This window comes from Stegodyphus dumicola, chromosome 2 (assembly GCF_044657685.1).
Source record: "Stegodyphus dumicola isolate Sdum_Otavi_A_Nest chromosome 2, ASM4465768v1".
Classification (NCBI taxonomy): domain Eukaryota; kingdom Metazoa; phylum Arthropoda; class Arachnida; order Araneae; family Eresidae; genus Stegodyphus; species Stegodyphus dumicola.
The window spans coordinates 111231611-111254233 of record NC_140769.1 but is presented as its reverse complement, the minus strand read 5'-3'; the positions used below and the strand labels follow the sequence as shown (position 1 = coordinate 111254233).

General features: G+C 33.7%; 1 protein-coding gene across 2 annotated transcripts in view; it reads right to left on the bottom strand.

Moving 5' to 3' along the window:
• The window catches only part of LOC118185080 (RYamide receptor-like), a 467244-nt gene extending 445305 nt beyond the window's left edge, over window positions 1-21939 (bottom strand). For both annotated transcript variants that reach the window (XM_085811029.1, XM_085811030.1), the window contains exon 1: window positions 21779-21939. The gene's annotated coding sequence lies outside the window, so the exon portion shown is untranslated. The remainder of the gene's footprint in view (window positions 1-21778) is intronic.
• Between the last annotated feature and the right edge of the window lie 684 nt (window positions 21940-22623).

Sequence of the window (22623 nt, the reverse complement as noted above, 5' to 3'; positions counted from 1 at the left end):
GAAGTTCAGTGGTTATGTAGAAATGATCTGCAGATACTAATGGCTGGATAAGTCAGCAGGTTCTGTGGACAAGTAAGAATAATTATATAAACGAAACCCAACATTCTGGATTCAATTAACAACGAGGCTATGATGTTTATTAAATGAATTTAAGAAGTTTTAAAACATAAAAAATCAACTCATTTTTTATCCTAAAATGTATTTTTGTGCGTAGCGTATTTTCATTATATCCTTAAAATTCTAATTTAGAATGTAATTGTCAAGAACTGAATCCTAATCATCAGTAATATAATAAGTAATTATTACGGTTATTAATAAATCCTTCTTATAAAGTAATTGCAAATATTTCAAAAAAACTTTCTGTCTGAATGAAAATATTTTTCTATGCAAATATTTTTAATTTTATATTAATCAAGATTGCACACGATATTATTTATTTACACTTCAATTCTTACCGTCAGCTCTAGCAGAAGTTACAAATCAATTATATTTAATTAAGGATTGGATTAGATTATTTAATTATGGCAAAGCGCACGAGGGCTAAAGGGAGGGATGCCTTCGTGGAGAACTTTTTCTAAGGGAAACCAGCTGGCATACACGGTACACATGAAAAAATCCGCGAAAACGCCCATGCAACCAGCCCGTTTACTGGTATTCGAACTCCGGAGTGAACTACCAGTGTTCAGCGACTTTACCGCTCGGCCGTTTGTGGGCCTTTACGAAATGGAAGGCGATAACTTTATTGAAAATGATTGTCAGAAATACCAAGATATTTCGAAAAGTTGGATGCTTTTTAACATACTTGCAGAATGCCTAAAGAAAAAGAGCAAAAATAAAGTAGAATGCCTGAAGAAAAAATAAATTTTTGCGTAAAATTTACTATTTGTATTTTTTAATTTAAAACCTTTTAATCTTATTTGATTATGATATTTGATTCTTGGGATTTCAAAAATAAAATATTTGACTAAAATATGAAGAACATTTTAAGAAACCAAATGTAAGATAAAATTGTGTAAAGTAATGGGCGCAAAGATAAAACTGTTTAAAGCAGTGTATGCAAGTCATCTTAAGTTAAAATGTCGGTTATACATCTCTCTTATTTATATATATCTTTACTGAACGGAACATTGAAAGGCGTGTTAACTGTGCTTTACTGTATTTTCTCTTTAATATATGCAGTTTTCAAACGCATCGTAGTCCGGTTTGCAAAGTATTCTTCCGAAAGATACGCAATTCAAATAAATAAAATCAAATTATGGAAAATTTATATTAATAAATATATTTAAAATGCTCAGTTCGAAGGAATAAATAGAAAATTTTAAAACAATTATCTGAAGCAACACAAACAATTAAAATAAAAGTATAAGAATTTAAAAATTACCTAAAATAATAACTATGACAAATATATATATATAAAGAAAACTATTTGAAATAAAATAAACGCTGCACCTTTATTTACGCAGTTCGAATCGGTAAATAGAAATTTTTAAAACAGTTATTTGAAAAAACCATGCATATTAAACAATTAAAATGAAATTCGAAAAAGAAAAAAATACTTAAAATAATAACAGCTATAATTAAAAATATAATATAAAGAATATTATTTGGAAAAAAAGGAACGATGGCGACTTTTTTTCCTCTCACGGGAAAGGAAACTAGGTTGCCATATATTAAGAAGTTCGCCAAGTGAACTATTCTTGGCGCAAACTGAAAATAAAGTGCCAACATAAATTTGTGAATTTCTCCGTAAATTTCGCTCCAAATTTTACAAAATTTCATATTTAGGCGTAATTTGAGTTGTAGAATCGAAATATGTAAAACAATTGGTATGTTATTTCAGAAAAAGTCCGCTTTTGTGTCAAAATATCTATGTTAGAATAGTGCTATATATAAATCTAATATATATCCTAAGTCGTGCTTTTGAGACATGAAGAACGCAATTTTAATTTTGTCAATCGGCCCAGTAGAACGGGAGATATAGAACTGTCCCATTTTTTTTAGCAGTGTACATAATTCGAGAATTGCGTTCTTTAAAAACCATAATATTTACTTAATGTCAATGAATCATTTGCAATAATTATGTGTTACACATTGTTACCATGCGCGGTAAAGTAGCTTCTTTGCAAAGCAGTTTTAGGATATTTGGCGAGAAATCGCTAATTTGGCGACAAAACTGGCGATATGCCATGGACGGATGGAGAACCTTCTGCAACGAATTCTTACCGGTTTAGCCCATAATGCCCTCGAACACAAGCCGAAATCTATATAAACCCTGCTGACCCGCAGTCAGTGGAAAAGCAATTTACTCCTAATATGGAGCCCATGAATCAGTCCTTTAAAAATGTTCTCGAAAGCTATGTGTATTCCTGGCTTCATTCTTCTTCGGCTCATAACATCCCAAGGCTTACTTCTTCTATGGAAATTACTAATAACATCCCAAGGCTTACTTCTTCTATGGAAATTACTAATATTATTAAATATCTCAACATCCCAAGGCTCATAACATCCCAAGGCTTACTTCTTCTATGGAAATTACTAATATTATTAAATATCTCAACCTCAAAATAGCTCCGGGAAGTGATCAAATTACTAATAAAATGCTTCGTAACCTTACCTAGAAAACTTATCAGTAAATTCGCTAGTATTCTCAACGCTTGTCTTACTCTCAACTATTTCCCTGATCCTTGGAAGCAAGCCAAGATCTTCCTTCTTCCCAAACCGGGTAAAGATGTGACCAAGCCTGATGGCTATCGTCCTAGCAGTTTGTTATCCAGTCTTGGTAAAATTTATGAAAGACTTATTCTCACTAGATTGGAACCTTTTTTTCACCTGCTACCTAATGATCAGTACGGATTCAGAAAAAAATCTCAGTACTACTCGACAACTAGTAAGAATTGTAGAATTTGTGGCATCTGCATTCCATAACAAGCAAAGTGCTGCGCTTCTTATGTAGGACGTGGCAAAAGCCTTTGACCGCGTCTGACATGAGGGGCTCGTCTTCAAGCTTATCAACTTGGGACTTCCTACAGAACTCATTCTTCTGATCTCCTTTTTGCAGAACCGCACTTTCTTCGTCGCTCAAGGAAATGAAAAATCCAATCCAAGACCTATAAGGAAGTATTCTCGGTCCAGTACTATATCTTTTCTACATATCAGATTTTCCTCACCCTGGTTTGGACAATTACTCTCTGTTAGCATGTTATGCCGACGATACGGAGATTGTAATTATATCAATCCAAGCTAATCATGCAATAGATAAAATGCAAAATTACCTCTATGCCGTAGTAGACTGGTGCACAAATTGGCGCGTAAAAATCAATGCTAGCAAGTCACAACTTTTAATTCTTAGCAAAACTAAGAAAAACATTGCTTTTGAAGATCTCTACCTTTTTCAGGAAGCTGTTCCTCTGGTCACAAAGGCCACATACTTAGGAATTATTATGAACCAAAGGCTCACATGGTCTAATCACATTAATAGTGTCAAGAGCAAAGCCATGGGCATAATATGCAGATTTCTCTCGGTCACTGGAAAATATTCAAATCTTAGCTTGCGTACCAAAAACATATATATACCACTTGCATTCGACCGATACTTTGTTATGCTGCTCCTGCTTGGAACACGGTCACTCAAACTCAACTGCATCAATTACAAGTAGTGCAAAACAAATTTCTGCACATTATTACTGATTCACATTATCTTATCCGCAATAAACTTTTACACAGAGACTTAAAACTTGAGACGATTCCAGATTACATCAGAAGATCTAATGAAAAATTCTTCAACAAAGTTGTGCAATGTGACTTTGTTAATTACTCCCAAGTCTTTAATTATGAAATTCTCTTCGAAGATAGAAGCGTCAGACCACTTGCAGCTCACTCCTTCGTGGGAGGAGATGACAACTTTTTCACTTAGATCCTCAATTGTTAGCTGTTTATACTTCCAATGCATCTGATTTTAATTGAAGTTCTTCTGTAGCTTCGTTGAATAGTTGTATTTAAATTGTGTTGTAAAGTTGTTTTGTATTGTGTTGTATTTAGCACTACTGATTGATGTTGTATAATTGTATTTGAATTTGTCATTGGAACTATTGCTGTAGTGTATCTTCTCGTATTGTTGTCATTGATTTCCATTGTCTTGGGTCCTCCTTGAAAGCTATGATCGCTGGTCACGTTTTGCGAACTTGTCCCATTGGATTGTCTTGCTCCTTTTGGTACTTCTCTTCTTCCCATTATCTCCGTTTCCTCATCTGAGATTTTCTCCACGTCCGGATTTATTTATGTCAAGTGCCCTTGGGCTTTAATTCTGGAACCGGCAACATTGCTCTCGCAATAGCTCGGTCAATTATAGAGTCTAAGTCAGTGAGTGAGCCTAGTCGAGAGGGCGAGTCAGGGTACCTCGTCTGGAGTACGAGATAATTAGTATCGAGTTGGTGTCTCGTCTAGCGTGTCAATCCCTGCGGAGTCGATCGAGTTGTTACCCGGGCAGCGGGGAACGAGTTTGTCGTCGGGTGTGCCGAAAGAGTCTCGTAGTGTATCGCGGTTAGTGCATCGTCCAGAGAGCGTGTTGAGCTCCGGGAACGACTGAATTGAAGAGTCGGGAGCCGTGCTCTGTGTGTTGTCGAGTGCTTCGCGAGTTGTAGCGTGGAGAATCTGGAGAGTTCGTGGAGTTCCGAGAACGACCAAGCAGAGTCGGGAGCAGTACTCCAGTGCTTTGCCGTGAAGCTGTCTCCACCATGATAGCCTGATAACCTGGAGGCTGTGTCGCCGATCGTGTCAGCCTGTTTATAATAGTTCATCAACGACTGTAAAAACGTGTTTTGGAGCTGTCCTCACAATACTGGCCAATAAAGTGTGTTTCGATACTTCATCAAGTAGTATTGTCATTATTCACTCCAAATCCTCACGAGCCCCTTACGAACGTGAAGGAAGAAAAAACATAGCAACTGATTTCAGAAAAGAAAAACGCAACAATAATGCATTCTATTGATATTGTCAAGTCTCTGAGTTCCTGTTTAAATTTGAACTGTGTTATATTTGATTGTGGTTAAGTGCCTTTCATTTGTATATATTTTTTTATTTATACGAATTGAAGTAGTAGTTGATTTTTTGATTTATCTGAAATGTCGGTGTTTTTGAAATTGATTTTCTCTTTGGTTTCACCCAGTGGTCCGTTGTTTTTTAAATTTCTTTTGTCTATTTTTAGATGGCGTCGGGGAATTTCTTTCATGTATTTGAAATTAATTGATTTAAATTCAAAAAATTTAGATTTCTCTGCATTTTTTTTGCAGTGTAAAGGGGATTTCATTCAAATATATTAAAGAAACATTAATTGGTGATTTTGTGGAAAAAAGGTTTATTCCCCCTTCATATGTCCGCCATCTTCTATAGGTTCAACAATAATTAATTTTCTTTCAATATGTGATTTTTCGGTATTTTGTGTCATTATTATTAATTTAAATAAAATTTAGTACTTCTACTGACTTTTATTTTCCACCGTTTAATCTCAATTTTCTAAGGATTAACTTTTAACAATATTCTATTACAATAATTTTCTCTTCATTTTCTAGAGGATAATCAAAAATATTAAAATTTATATTTACAATTAAAGCAGCGTTAGCGCTGGATTCGAATTTGAAAGCCCATTTAACTATTAACTTTTACATACGTGTATATATATGTATATATACACATCATCATACTTGTATGCTGATATTTATCGCGACGTATTAGCAGATGTTGCAAAATCATTCGAAAGTTAATAATTGCTACAGTCAGCATAATTTTTTTGCATTAAATCCCGTTTCGCATCTAAGAATAAAAGACGACCTATTTCAGAAAATATCCCTCGCTAGAATTTGCAAATCCTTTTGCCTGGAGAAATAAATCAATTATTTTTCAAAGTACTTCTCTCGTGAACTTTTATTTTGGCGATAAGTTTTTTTCCCTTTCCGTCGTTAGAAGTTTTTTTTTTCGGGGGGGGAGGGAATTTAAATCCTAGTCTGCATTTAGATTTACTCAATCTTAGCTAACGTTACTTCCTTGCTTCGGAATTTATCATACAAGACTAGCAAAAAGGTACAACTATTCCGTTTGTTACAGACTAGTGGGACGATAAGATGTCAGTTAATTGCGGCAAATATATTCTGATGGACGGGAAAGTGGTTAGTGTCTCTCACTGCCGTACCGAAGGGCCCGAGTTCGAATTCCGGAGAAGGCATGGTTGTAAATTGTCTATCCCTTCATAGGAGGCGACGGTGGTACAACTATTAGGTGCTTCCATAGTAAAATGGCTCCCGCTTCGGCCTTTGTAGTGGCCAACGCCTATAACGGCTAATACCCACCATTAGAAATTTAAAAAGAAAGTTTTCTATATGCGCAAAAGGGATTCGATGGACAATATTTTCATTAATGTGATCCCACGTCCTCGTAAAGAAAATTTTCTATAGGCACAAAAATGATCCAGTGGATGATATTTTCATTAATGTAACATTACGTCTCCTTGTTCTCATGTTAAACATTTATGAGAGATTGAAAGTTCATATTTGAAGAGCATATCATTATACTATAGAAAACGGTCATAAAACATTTTATAAATGTTCATTCATCAAAACCTCGCAGGTCGTGTTTGAATATCGATACTAAAAGACAAATTTTCTGTGCAGTCAAACTGCGCCAAAAGTCACAAAAGTCAGCTGCAGTTTCTTCAGAATCAAGTCTCTGGCTTTTTACTAATGCCTCGTGGTTCTTCAGCAGCTGAACAATGGGCAAAGATTTCAAAATTATTTCCATGAATAATGGCATTTTGAATTTAATTTCAAGATTTTATGATTATCATGAAAATCATCATTTTAATAGGACTAACTTCATCATAATATGATATGACCCTTAGTTCTAAATATATAAAAGTTACCAAGGAGTATTTTATTTCACTAAATTGTAACAGTTTGATTCCCTTATGGAAGTGTTTCTGCACGTGGCTTCAAATTAATAATCATTATGTGTCTAACAATGGAAGAAGTAATCTTGGTATGAATCTAGAATACTGGCTATAATCTAGTGTGTGTGTGTAATTATGGCAAAGCCTCGAGGGCTATCTGCCTAAGGGGAGGGATGCCTTCGTGGAGGACTTTCTAAGGGAAACTGGCTCGTATACACGTTACACATGGGGAAAACGCCCATGCAGCCAGCCCGTTCGCGGGATTCGAACCTCGGACCGAACTACCAATACTTTACCGCTAGGCTCCTGGTGGGCACGTTTCGCCGAAGGATAGAAGAAAGTATGGCCAGGAGCTTAACTTTTCGAATATCTTTCGTGACAGCTGGACGAATGAGAATAATACACACGTAATACATTATTATAATAATATGCTACATTCGAATAATGCATATTACAATAATAAATTAAGGATTAATTTTTCAGCAGCATCACGGGGATATTTTTGGTTTAAAAAGACTTTGTGATACCGTAATATTACAGTAAAAACATAATATTCGAATAATATACGCTCATCCGTATTGAAGTAAATGTTTCGAAATATTATTTACTGTATATTAATAATTATTTTATATCTAGCGGAAGTACCCGATGCCGATTAAGTTAGATTGAAAGTAATGTATTTAACAACATTTAGAACGATACCGCTGTAATCCTTCTCTAATAACGATGCAAAAAATACGATTCAAAGTCATACATTTTTCAGTCTGATGCGATATGGAACCCACATATAAAAACTAATTCTCTCTCACTATATCAGCAACAACGGTACGGAGTTTTTAATGATTTTCGTCTTTCTAATCGAATGGTCGTGAAAGCTCAAGTTCCATCCACTATTTCACCTATATTCAATTTTAGTCGATTAAATGTGGGAAAACATTTATCATAATTAATCAGAAATCAATAACGCGAACAAACACACTAATACACAAACAGATATACTTCCTTATATATGGTGAGAGATTTTGTAAAACTTACAAAATTTTTATTAACAAACTCTAGGATTTGAAAGCAAGCGGTAGCAACACGTTTTGAAATAAAGCATTTTTATCTCCAACGCGGCAGATTGTTGCCACTCAGAAAAATGAGTGCGAAAATTAGTGTTTTTCAGTGTTTTTAGTTAATATCTCGGCTGATTAAGGACGTACAAAGATGGGAATAGTCGAAATGGCTTCTCACGAATTTTTGGAATCGGGAATAATGTATTTAAAGTTTGGCAATGATATTTTTATTTCATCGTAAAACTTCGACATTTTTTAGTAACAAACTAAATTCTAAGATTTGAAAGCCAGCAATGGCAACAACTTTCAAAATAAAGCAGAATTGCATCTCCAGCTTATGAGACAGTTGCCACTCGTAAAAATGAGGGCGAAAAATATCATTTTTCCGAGTTTTTAATTAATATCTCGAATTTTTGCTTTTTTTTGTTTTTTGTTTTTTTTTTTTTGTTTGTTGTTGTTGTTGTTGAAAAAAAGCGGACGTAGAAAAAAAGCGGACGCAGAAAAGAATTGTAGAAAGTTTGGTGACGATAGCTGTAGTAGTAACTGTTACTAGAGTACAAACACAAAGACTTTCTTCTTTATATATATAGATTATTTTACTGTATTTGGTAATCCTTTGTTATCAGGACCACATTCAGAACTGTATGTCTATATACATGTATGTATATGTTCATGTTTGCATACTTATATATGTGTACACATATACATGCACATACACACATATACAGATGCATACTTTCGTACATTTCTGAATCCGGCCCTGATGACAGAAGAGTACACTGTAGTTTGTGTCATGATTTCATGCTTTCTTATAGTTTATTTGATCTGTAGGGTTTCTCTTAGTTCAAGTAACCAATTATTCAAATTTTTGTTAGCTTTTCTGAACTCCTCAACTTCCCTCGCCAGGATGCTAATTAAGTTAAGTGAAGTGAGTATTTAAACGGGTGAATCTTGGAGTTATTCAGAGCGTGTTTTTTTGCTAGCCAGCGCACATTACGAATCTGTCCTTGCTATTTCGCAGAGTTTCTGATACGCCATTTAGGCTATGTAAATAGTTATCACGCAGGGTAGGTTGTGAGTCCCCAGTGGCGCAACTGGTTAACGCGGCGTACTTGTACGACAGTGCCTGTGAGAGATGCGGAGGGTAGGTTGTAGAGTCAAGCTAGTTAGCCTTAACTTACACTGCTATTCCAGCACTGCTCTTTAGCTTTGAAATTATTTTGTAACGATTCTTAAGTTCTACTGCAAGTTTTCGGTTTTATTGTAAAAACGAAGTACGTGCCTTTCTGCTCATACTTGATAATAATAAAGAGTTATTTTTAACTCTTCTTTGAGGTTGTTCCCCTTAAGCCTGAGCGAGAAGTCGCCAGGTTCCTTAACAGGATCTCACAGAGTTTATGCGACCAAAAACAGTACGATCCTATAGATTAATTTTCAGTTTGAGGCCGTTTTCAAATAAGAATTTTATCATTATGTTGTCGATCTTTCAATTTCAATCGACTAACGTTTGTTTGGAGATATTCTTTAGCTGTAACAATTTTATGATCTTTAACTCATTCACAATATCGTATTTAGTTAGTGCTTTGGTAATCTAAGGCAAAGAGCTGACGATACGAATTATTCGTATTTCATCTGTCAGTCAAGAAATTGAAGTTAAGAGTTCGGATTTAGTAACACGGGATTTAACCTTAAAATAGCCTACAGTATAAAATTAGCAATCTTATGTTTGGAGCAAGTTTTGGTCAAGACTCTATTGATTTCGAGAGCAAACAGGGCTTCATCATGAGCAAAGAAATCTACCCAGTTTGTTATATGTTAATAGAAAAAATTCATCAAAGCTATTCGATTTTATTCTGGAAGCTGGCAATAAAGTGCACAGCAAAGATAGCTAAATATTTTGCAGTCAGCTTGATAGAGGATGCTAAACTCTTGTGCTATTCATGACGTTTATTTTTTAATGAGAATTGCTGATTGCTTCAAATTGTTTCTAAGAAATATAGGCAACTTGTTTACTTCAGTTATACAGTGTTGACCAACATCCTTGATTCTGAAGAGAAATTTTTAAACGCATGATATACGTAAGAGTACAAAGAAGCCATGTTTTATTTTTATTTAGTAGGCATTTATTATACTTTTGAGATGCTGAACTTGAATGCAAAAAATCAAGATCCACGTTTTCTGTTTTCCTGCTTTTGTTCAAAAAGAATTTTTCATTTCTGTCAAATGAAAATATTCCTTCTGAACTTAAAAATGAAAAAAAAAAAAATGCATAAACAGTAAAACAACGCAGTTGTTTGAAACCCACGTAATCAAAAATGTGCATAACGTCAAACAGTACAGAGCATGACATCGTTCGTGAACTATCGACAGCTGCCATTTTTTTTTTTTTTTTTTTTTGTCGATAAAAATAGAGATATGCAAATCTCGGTCAGGAGATATCTACCGTCTGAATCCCAAAGAGGAAGCATACGAAAGCTAACTCTCTTGGGTTCGTTTCAATTACTTATCGGACTCGGTGATTCCTGAACACTGCAGAAGCTTCGTTACGTCCAAGACAGCGCATTTATTAAAAAACCTTAAAGTATATTGTGTTTCGACATTAGAAATGTTCTTTATGCAGAATTATTCGTTCTTTATATTACGAGCTACAATACCCGTTTGACCTGCAAATGTTTACATAGCAGATATTAGATTTTTAATTTATTTTTCATGTGGACTCCTAAATGGATTGTTATAAATTTACACTTTGTAGTCGGCGAAATATAGTTTTACTGCTTTCAAGGTGTTGTCATTTGACGTGACATTAAAATCCTTAATTTGGTTTATAAATTACAAAAAAACTTTGCTGAGATACCTTTTATTACATTTTTCTATATGGAAATAAATTAAAGACTCAGTAGTCCTGTTGACTGTACTTTGGAATACTGTAAACACAGAGTACGCAGCCATAGTACATCTGTATTCTGGGAGAAATCTGCCACCCAGATTCATAATATGAGCTCTAGAAATGACAAGAATATGAATTAAAATTTAAACATACCGCTGGGAGGAGAAATGCTGTGTATGCTGCCTTATCAAAAATTAAGGTAGATGACGACAGGAAAGAAATAAAATGTTCTATGTTAACTTAAATATTTTAGATTTACAAGAAATAATTATTTCAAAACTATAAATAGACCCAGAATTTAAAAATATCAATGCTTATTTGAAGGACCCAGATTGTTTTAAATATCATGACATTACGAGAATGACGAATAGACAAACGACAAATAGACGAATAGACCTGATACAACTATGAAATCATTGACAACATTCTGGTTTATTTAAAGGGAACACATAAAAACAAGGATTATAACTTGTTATATCAGCGAATCTAAGGATTCAGTATTTTATATGAACTGTATCATGCACCATTGCCAGGGCATTTCGGAATGAAAATTAGTTAAAGGAGTATTTTCTACAGATGCAAAGATTTGTAACGGAATATGACATGTTCTTGTTAAATATCTAACAATTAGGGGTTTTAAAACTCTAAACTTCGACTCAACTTAACCCATGGTGCCCGACAAAAACTAAAAAAAAAAAAAAATCGAAACATCATAAATCATACCGTATATCATAAGAGCAATGGTATAGTGGCAATGGGTTAGTACAATAGGGCGCGTTGTGAAGCCCACTAGGGAAAAACAATTATCCAAATTCAATAAAACTCCATCTTTCTTAAAAAAGCCTCTCGGCCCAAACAAATGGAAGGACTTGACAGACCACAAAAAAATAAATAAATACACAAGATAAATAAATGCAATAAAATTATAAGACAAACACATTTATTAATTTTCTTGAATAATTCTAACATAAGTTAACTGGGTAAACTGATCAGTTCCCTACCATAATAATACTAAGCAAAAATAACAAAGAATATCACACCAAATTACAGCTTACAATAATTAATAAACCCTGAGATGAAAAATAACACATATCTCATTCCAAAACTAACATACTCATATTAATTTGTAAGTTTACCATTTTGACAATCAATAGCTCACTAATTAAGCTGGGAAACAAATCATTAAACCTTCATTTACAGAACTTTAACTGGTCCTTATTCAAAATATTTTAATCTTAGTTTACAATATATTACAACTAATTACTACTGAATTTCCGGTACATTTACATAATTTAACATTACTTAATTCGGGAATATTTGTAAATAGGAAAGACAAGATTTAAAAAAAAATCATCACTCACAGGGTGACGTTCATATATCAAACTCCTATTTTCTCGCGTGTGTCATCAGCGACGGATAGATACAGTTTTAATATTTCAACAGATCATCCAGCTCATTTCGTTGACCCTTCGAAGAAATCGGGAATGCCAACATCGACTGATTAATACGGAGTTTCTGATAGTTCAACAGATAGTCCAGCTTTTTTTAAATCAGGAACATTCTTAATCAGGAACGCTAACGCTTCAACAAAATCTAGATCGAAGGAAAACAGAAGTATCGGGATGCTTCTTTTAAATCAGGAACAGTCTTTATCAAGAACGCTTCAATAAAATCAAGATCCCAGGAAAAATACTGGTAACAGGAAAAAAGCAGGGAGATCCGTGACGAACACCTATATTAAGATCACCTCGAGAATGTCTAAGTAAAGTTCTCGGAAAATATAACGAAGAAGCAGCGAAGGTATATTTTGTGTAGAGCACTTTGTCTCAACTCGAGCAAAATTCTCATCAGCTGAAAGTAGAGAGAAATTCAAGTCCGCAGCCCGCTGGTACACGGCGCACTCGAGAGCAAGACCTGCATAGAGTCAAGCCCAATCCCCCCACACTCTTTTCCTCCTTTTTCTTTCTTGCTCAAAATCAGAATCCGAATGAAATCTAACAAGGTGCAAGCCTCCCAGAAAATCTCGGTTTCTCCGCCTCTGTAAGTTCATTGGCCTACAAAAAATCAACAAATTAAATCTTACCAATCCCAGAATTTTACTTTATCTTTAACTGTGAAAATTCCACCCCCACGACGAATCAAAAACCAGAAAATTTGACAATGAACCAAACATCTGTACTCAGAAACATGGGAAAGTAAAGAGGACCCCCCAACTAACAAGCGGAAACTAAGCCTTACGAGAATCCAATTACCTAAGCTTACTGAAAGAAACATTGAAAATGTAACAAAGCGAAAGCAAGACGATTTTCGTTTCAACGCCATTAGTAAAAATGCTTCCAGCGAAGAAAGCGACAACCAACTGGTAGTAAAAAGTCCATAAACCAGGTGGCTCTTGCAACCGTTTCTTGTCTTTGTTTACACTACAGTCTCAAGAATAACGAGTCAAATAAAGCCCTAACAACTTAAGAAAACTCTTTTTACTAGATTAAAATATACATGAGTACAGACAAAAAAACTAGAATAATGATAACTTAAAACACATATTAATAATTAAAATTTGCGACATAACATTCTGCAGCCCTTACAAATTAATTAACGCTATGAATTATAGCTCAGCCTGGTACCTAAATAGCCTAAAACTACACTTCTTATTGAAATGATAGGGAATGATCAGTTAGTTTCTTACCCACGTAGTGAAAAATAATCAAAACATATATTAGTGGTTGTTAATTATTTTTCAAAATCGGTAGATATAATAATTTCAGAAGAACATGCGTGAAAATTACTGCAGATTCGTTTTTAAATAAAATATAAATTCAGTTTAAATAAAGTATTAAAATATAGAGCTCCAATAGCAGTCACTTCAAATAATGTTTCGATGTTCGTAAGTCAGGTGTTTGAGTAAGTCTTGACATAAGGCATTTAAAGTGGTCCTTTATCGTCACAATCAAATAACGCTCACTGGGTAAATACAAACATAATTAAAATCATCCGCAGTTATCTAAGTAATTACCAGCAACGTTGAGATAAGCTGTTAATGCACTCTTCTATGCACTAAGTTCTACTGAACACCGAATGAACTCTTTCTTGGGTGGAAGTTGATTACGCCCTTAACACATTTTTGTTGATAAAAGTTCGGAAGAATTTAAAACAGCAAACATTCAGGAATTGGTGTATGAGACAACGTGTATTCCAGACATATCTCGTGAAAAGCAAAAATTTCATTATGATAAGAGAAAGCGCCATGTCGATTGTAAAGTGGAAGAAAAGGATTTAAAAATTAAGCATTCACTTTCCTCTGTATTAGAAGGAAAACTAGGAAAATTCTATTGTACAGTCAGAGGCCTATTTTACTGAAAGAATCATTGAAACAGTGTTGAATTTAAAAGGAAAGAATTATCTATATATGAAAACGAACGTAGGTCGGGTCAAAAAGTTCTGAGCGCACGGTCATCCGTTCATATAAGCACTGTATTAGACGGGATCCCCCTAACATGAGAAGTGCAGACCTGTCGGAAATTTTGTTCGACTCAGTATCGGCGTTTACATTACAGAACCGTTCTCAGTGTAAAAGAAAGAATTCTGGAACTGGGAAAAAGAGAAACGACACAGGCTAGATGATTCATCAAAAAGGAAAGCTGCAGAAGAGAGGCAAAGACGGAAGAAAAGCACAAGGAACATGTCAAAGATTCAAGTCAAGACTTCAAATCTTCTTAAGACAAAACTTCGGTAAAATTAACTTTATTGGCATCACATAGTTTAGATAGATCAGTTTATCAAAATTTTAAAAAGCATCCAAATATGCTAGCATCCGATATGGACACCAACTTCTTTGTACGACCTATTAAATTATACATATTTTTCGCTGAATTTCATTTAAAATTATTTCCTCGAATTTGATTACAGATATATTTCTCATTCAATCAGTTCAGTTCTCACTTCGCAGCAAGCAGAAATACATAGAAACCCAAAATATCCTCATTAAAAATTGTAAAATACAGTAAAACATAAAACACCAAATACAGTAAAACACAGTTTAAAAATTTTATACAATTAAAATTAGAGTATCTACGTAAAAAAAGCAATTCGCCCAGCGGGCGGAAAGAAGATTTTTTGGTGCACAAAACTGAAAGTTCACTTTTGGTTCCACTCCATAAAAAGGCACAAAAGTTGGTGCAACATGTGACTTAATTCACTATTCTACTAAGAATTTCAAATGCAAACAAATGGCGGCGCCGTTAGGCTTAGTAGACTTTCTTAAGTTGTTAATAATTCTACAATTACTAAATGCAGATTAATCAAAGGCGTAAAAACATTAATCCGAGCATAAGAAAACATAATTCAATCACCTTTAAAGCAAAAAATTCTCAATTTACCAACACATAACAATTAAAAAACTGAGTATATATATATATATATATATATATATATATATATATATACATTTTTGTCAATTGCAACCAAAAAGAGCGGAGCACAACTACATGTTATAGCAGTCCGAGGCAGGAGCTCTTATGTACAAGAGCTCAAAAAATTTCTTTTGTATTGCCCTATTGCCCTCCCTCCTTACGTCCACACTTGGTCTGGGTCCCAGCTCATGTGGGCATCACAGGCAATGAAAAGGCAGATGAGCTTGCCAAATCGGCAGCAAATGATAAAAGCCTGAGAGAATATCCTGTGAAACTCCCAACCTCTTATCTCAAGAGAAGTACTCTTGAAAATTTATTATGCCAGTGGCAGGAAAGGTGGGACTCAGCACCCACGGGTAGAAGGACCTACTCTTTTTTTCCAAAAGTGGGAACTGTAGCAAAAGTCACGAACGGTGCACAGACCCACTTTTTTTCTGGACATGGACCATTCCCTACCTATTTTAAGAGGTTCCACTTAAGCGGAACAGAATTCTGTGAATGTGGAGAGGTAGGTGATCCAGATCACTATCTATTCCATTGTGCATCCACCAAACCTTATCACCTGAGGAGACCAAGTGATTTATTTTGGCCACAATGGGCAGAAACAATCTGCAAGAATAGTATTGCTAAACGCAAATTGAATGAGGTATTAAAGTACTGTGCACAGAGTCATGCAGGCATAAACAGAGCGAACACTTCAGAATAATTGACAATTACTGCACACATCTGTACCTTGTACGCTCACAATTAAAGGATCATCTTAGGGTAAAGACTTCCTTGTGAATGACATAACATTAGCTTTATTACCATTGCAGAACCTTGAACTGTTCAATGTTTGTGTGATTTAACCACATTGGTGCATAGATTCTTAATTTTTCATTGTACACATCTTTGTGACTTTTAGATTACCCTACAATTAATAAGTCTCATAACTGAAAGAATCATTAAAACGTATTGTAAAAATTACTAGTTATATAACTGTATCATTGTTGAATTGTTTCTATTCCATCATTGGCAGAATTATATTTATTTATTTACTCAGCATAGATGGAGGCATAACCTATTGTTACCCCCCCAAAAAAGAAGAAAGGGGAATTTTTTTTTTTTTAAGTTAGAGTACAGAATATAAATTGGATTGTGCTTTATGCTTGAAATATCAGTGTTTAAATCATGTTGTTGGTAGTTCCACTGTATTTGCTAACTAGGAATGGTTTTGAAAAGTGTATTGTAACCTAACCTTAGCATTTTTCATTTATAGTATTATCTTTGGGTACCTGCATCAATAATGAATAACAGTGTATGGTTTGATTAACATTGTATATTATTTCTTAATTTTGTAATTATATGGCTAACTAGTACAGTGTGAATTGTAATCAAGATATAGAGCTACTGTATTTACAGTAATTGTTCAGTATATCTGTTTAAGTAGTAGTATGAGGTTATGCGACTTTAATGCTTATATATTTTGTAAATTTTGTACATATATATAATAGAATCACAATGTATCGTACCCAATGTAAAATGCAATTATAGCCGAGTTTGTACTTTTGTAGCTTATAGTACTAGAGTGTAAAGTTTCGTAGGCATTGTATTGTACTCGAAATTGTGCGATAGAAAAATGATCTAATATTATCGTATTATATTTATAACCAGGTTTACTATGTCTTGCATTTATATAGGATATTCTATGTCTTGCATTAATATATTCTTCTATGTCTTGCATTTATATATGATATTGTTACAATGTATAGTACTCAGTGTAAAATGTAGTGTGGTCTAGTGTAAAACATTGAAGTAGTATTGTAGTGTAAAGGAATTATAGCAACATTGCCCATGTTAAAGTAGTGTAGTATAGTTAGCAGCGTAGTAGTTAAAATAGAACTTGAGTTAACAACCAGGCAGTTATAGATATTAAAAACCTATGTAAAATAATGAGTGATTATGAAACCTAAGATTTTGAAATAATAAATGTTGTCGGATCAGCGAGTCATGATTAGACAGCATCTGCCAAGTGGAAACAAATACCGTAAGGCTTACTATAGTTAAGGGCGGCAGTCCACTTGAGCAGCGTTCAGCAGTCCCATATACCAAACTTTCAACATTCTGAGGCTACTCGTTTCTGAATTATACGAGATACATACATATGTACGGACTTACAGACCTCACGAAAAAGGTCTCTTTTAAATCCATTTTATAATTCATTTTGGGAAAAAAGGGTCCTTTATTCTGTCCCATTTATTTTAGAGTTAAGAATTTATTAATTAAAAATGTAATTAAGAAAATCCAAGACAAATGAAATTTTGATTTTTCTCAATCATTGCAGAAAATTTAGCATTCCATATTTAGCGATGATTTACGTTGAATCTTGAAATATACATATATTCAAGATATGAAATATACATATATTCGCATTTAAAATCGAATTAGTTCTGAGCTTTTATCTTATCTGATAATAATAAGCTCTTTTCAATTGGCAAACTTGAGTACTATTTCCGTTTAGCCTAAACGTAAAACCTCATTTGGGATTATAAACTGATGCAAAATAGCTATGTCCTCATTGAAATTCGTAACACGGATCTTACGTTCAGTTGTCAGCTGAACATGCTTGTACGTACGTACACCACAAGAACACGCATTAAGGAACGCAATAATTCCTTGTATTTTCTTCCATTTAAAGAGCGAATGGGGAAAAGTACGAGAAACTGTCAAAAACTAGGTAGTGGCGCACTATAGTACGCCATATTTTAATACGGGTGCCAGTTGTCGGAACAGGAAGTATGAAAAATGAATTATGGCACCCTGTGATTCGAGTCACAGATCTGTCTAACGACTGACAGATCCGTGATTGTAGATTCGTCTAGTCACAAATCCGTGACTAGACGAATGTTATGCCAGGAAAGCACGCCTGAAAGAATGAGATAGCTCTTAGTAACCTTAATCTATAGGTGTTAATCTGTTTATTAGTGTGTTTAGAACACTATTTACACCTAATTACAAGTTAGAAAACTCGTTCTATTGGGTCATACATTCGTGCGCATTTTTCGGTAAGTTTTTAAATAATATTAAGAAACATAATTTAACATTTTAATGAATTATATATTTTCCTCCATTATCTATAATGTCTCGTCATCTTACAGGCAGCTTTTATATGTCATTGCTATATAAAGACTCTGGTTTTTGACGCAAAAAAAACTTGAAAGTTCTTTGTGTACATCCAGTTTAGAATTTTTTTTCCCAGTAATAAATTTTGTAAGGCACGAAATAAGTGAAAATCACTTGGGGCAATATCTGGGGAGTAAGCAGGATGTGGCAAAAGCTCCCAATTAAATTCAGTAATTTTTTGCAGCGTTGTTCGAGCCGTATGCGGTCTAGCGTTATCATGATGAAACAACACTTTCTTGACTCACCAATCGTGGGCGTTTTTTGATCAATTCCGAGTTTAGACGGCAAAGTTGTTCACGATAAACTTCTGAATAAATCGTTTAATTTGGTTTTAACAGTTCAAAACGTCCTGAAACGGGGTTCATCATCAATGCTGCTTTTTCCAACTTTAAATTTTTTAAACCATTTCTGGGCACTCCTTACACTAATAGTGTGTCCACCATGTACACTATTAATTTTTATCCCTGCAAACCTGACAGATTCACCGCACGAAAATAAAAGATGTAGCATGGCACGTTTGTACTGATTACCTATATCATCTTCTATGGGTACTAAAATGCGTTCGATATTTACGAAAGTTGGTGATGAACTCAATAATATGTTATTCAAACGATGAGTTTTTCAACAGGTTCAAAATTGTATTGTTTTAGTAAATGCCTCATAGTGAATTCCACGCATACTCTTAATGCGCACGAACTTATGAACTGACCCTAAAAAACGTTAGTTTAATTGATTACGGTAAAACTCACAATGGCATCTGCCTTGGAGAAGGGATGCTTTGATGGAGAACTTTCTAACGAAAGCTGGATTATGTTCACTTATATGTGGAAAAACCGCGGAAGCACTCGTGCACAGAACGCAATCGAAAGAATTCGAATACATACACACAACTAGCGAATTTTGCTGTTGAACTATACATGGCGTAAATGCGAAGATAATAATGCGTAATAAGAAAGATAAAAAAAATGGGTTCGTAGGAGTGAATGTAACAGCAGAGTGGTAGACTGGGAAATCAGCAAGAGCATAAAAAAACATAAACAAACCCTTTGGGGCGATATTTAAAATTTGAAACTTTCAGATTTTTTTAATTAGCAATTTTTAACGTATACTGTGTTAAATTTTTATTTAAATATTATGTTCTTCGCAGTTACTGCACAGTTTAATTCAAAGGCAAAACCACAAAATATTCGAAAACAGCTTATCTTTAGATTTAGGCCTAAAGACTCCAGAACATGAGGCCGATAGGCAGCCTCACGCGCTGGAGATAGAAATGATTTTAGCCCAAAAGAGGCAATTTCCACAGAAAGGCTATTAATTTCGTTTTGAAATTTTCCATTGATTCACTATAAACGGTGAATCACTTTTTAAATTGTTGCCACCAAATATTAGAGCCCTCTATTATATTAAAAAAATTCAATAATGAAAAATCTGCATAAATGTATGTATGTTTTTTGCACTGTGATAAAACAACCGTACCTAGAGCCATCAGATTTTGAATAACGTACGTCTTGGCCCAAATATGGGCATCTGAAAGCCGAAATTTGCAATTTATTTTAAAATCTATTTCGTATTTTGTAAAGTATTTATGAATTTTTGATTAAGAAACTCGACGAATTCAAAGCAAGCAATGGCAACACTGTAAGGGGGGGAAACACCTTTTTAATCTCCAGCGCGTAAGACTGTATATCTGAAATTCTAAATTCTAATGATATGATCTTCTAAATATTTTGTGGTATTGCTGTTGAACTGAATTTTATGGTTAAAGCGCGAAGAATATGATATTTAATAAAGGTAACACAGAAAATGTTAAAAAAACGCCTCATTGGGTTTAATATGAAATTTGAAAGCATTCAGATTTTTTTTTAATTTTATTCAAACAATATTCTCCCCCTACAAACAACATGGCAATTTTTAATATAGTATTTATGAATCTCTGTTTACACTATTTTATTCGGAAAAAAAGAAAGAAACTGGAAGGAGGGAACAATCGTTGCAAACCTATAGAAAGTACATTTCATTTATTTTTCGCTCCTTAAACAATAAAAATATTCATTTATCCTTTAAACACAGTAAGTATGACTTTTTTTGTATGTAATGGTGAACTCGGCGGTTCACTTCCGAAATTTTGAGTGATTGTCTGTTAAGTACGTACTTATATAAATAATACGAGGAAAATAACGAATATTTATTTTTAACATAACCACTCATAATTTTCAAAATTTATTTTTATTTATTTGTTTTAATTCGTTCATTTATTTATTTTGTAGTTATTTTGTAGTTATTTTATGGGGAAAATGAAAAAATATTTAATAACCTGCAATCTGGAGATTATTGTCCAATATAGTCATTTTATCATTTATTATTTAAATAACATAGAAGTTTAAACAGAAAGAGGGCATATTTATTTTTATATATTTTAATAGAACAGTACTTGTATTATCGCCTAGGAACTGAAAGGGTAAGAAATGTAAAATTTAATGCTAGTACAATAAAAAAAAAATTTGTATTGTCTAGAAACTAAAAAAATATCTTTAATACAATATCTAAACTAATCAAAATTAAAATAAGAATTTTTGTAGAACAAACTCGGAAAAATTTTATATATATGTATATAATATTTTTCGCTTCTCTTACTATGTAAAAGTATCTACTGTTGTCAACTTACAAAACTTAATTATAACTATTGAATAAAATTTAATTCTCTTTCTGCTTTTTTGAACGTAAAATCATATAAGAACCAAAATATCAAAACATTAAAAAGTATAGTACATTTCATAATATGTATGCTACTACAAAAGTTTTCCAAATTTATTCCGTTTTACTTTGATTTAGGTGGCACCGTATAAAAGAAGTAAAATTAAAAATTTGACACCCGACTTGTTGGGCATAAACACCTTTATGGGCAATAAATACATAAGGCATCAAATAATGCCTGTTGCAAAATGTTATTAAGAAGTACAGATAAACGACTTTTTAATTTATTTATTCTGTTATGTTGATGAACAATTCGATTTTACGGCATAAAAGATAAGAAAAAGTATATAATGATCAGTACGTTGGTAAAAACATCTATTTAATAATGACAGGAATGGATAACATAAGCTAAAAAAAATTTAAATAATTCTTGACAGCAAATATAGGGGGTAAATTAATATAAAACTATACCATTCCTATCTGATAATAATTATTTATTTGAAAAATTCATTTTCACTGAACATAATACATAGTTTTTGCATTCAGAAAAGTTCTCTCTTTACTTGTAACGAACAAAACAAAAAGTCTCAAAACTGCTTCTTTAATTATTAATTAATTAAAAAAAACTTACCTTTCAGTCACGAATGATATGGGTAAACGCACCGTTCAGGTGGAAAACATGACAACAACCTTGTATTTTTCGCGGCGTTCCAAAGTCGATTTCGCTTTGGTAACGATAAGAATTTGCGGCAGGCTATTTCCACGCCAGGCACCTTTCTCCAGAGGTGCTAACTTTCCGTCTGCGAACACTTGCTGGGACCCCACGCGACAAGCCACATGCTCGTGCGCAAGCGCTCGGGGACCGCGCACTCATTGCGCGTTCTCGAGTTCCTTACCGGCAGACATTACTTGTGTAATTCGTGGCCGTTAAAATATTTTTCTTTCAAAGCGAACTGTAAGGAATATAAATACGCAGTAATCTTATTCATAATTCCGGTTTTAAAAGAGAGAGAAATAAAAAGCTGTAGAGTGATTACATTCCATTGCATTAACCGTTTACTTGCAAATTTGTCTCCATATTGAGGGAAACAAGCCGGTTTCAACAACGAAAACATGAAAATTTTATTTTAAATAACATGAAGAACACTTTGTTAACTATTCTCCGAATAAAATACATTGCGTAGTAAAATATTTTATTTGTTTAAAAACAATGCATTATTAATAGTCCAAAGGGGCTTTGTCCCTGGGGGACTATTGTTTTCGTTTTGCGATTTTGCGTAGAATCACTCTGAATGTCCGTTTCACATTTCAAACTGTTGCCACCAAATAATATCGCCTTGTATTATATTTGAAGAAATTAAATAATGAAGAATTTGCATAAATGTATGTATATTTCTCGTATTGTGATAAAACAACGTTACATAGAGCTATCCAATTTTGAATAACGTAATCTTTCACCGAATATGGGCATCTGGA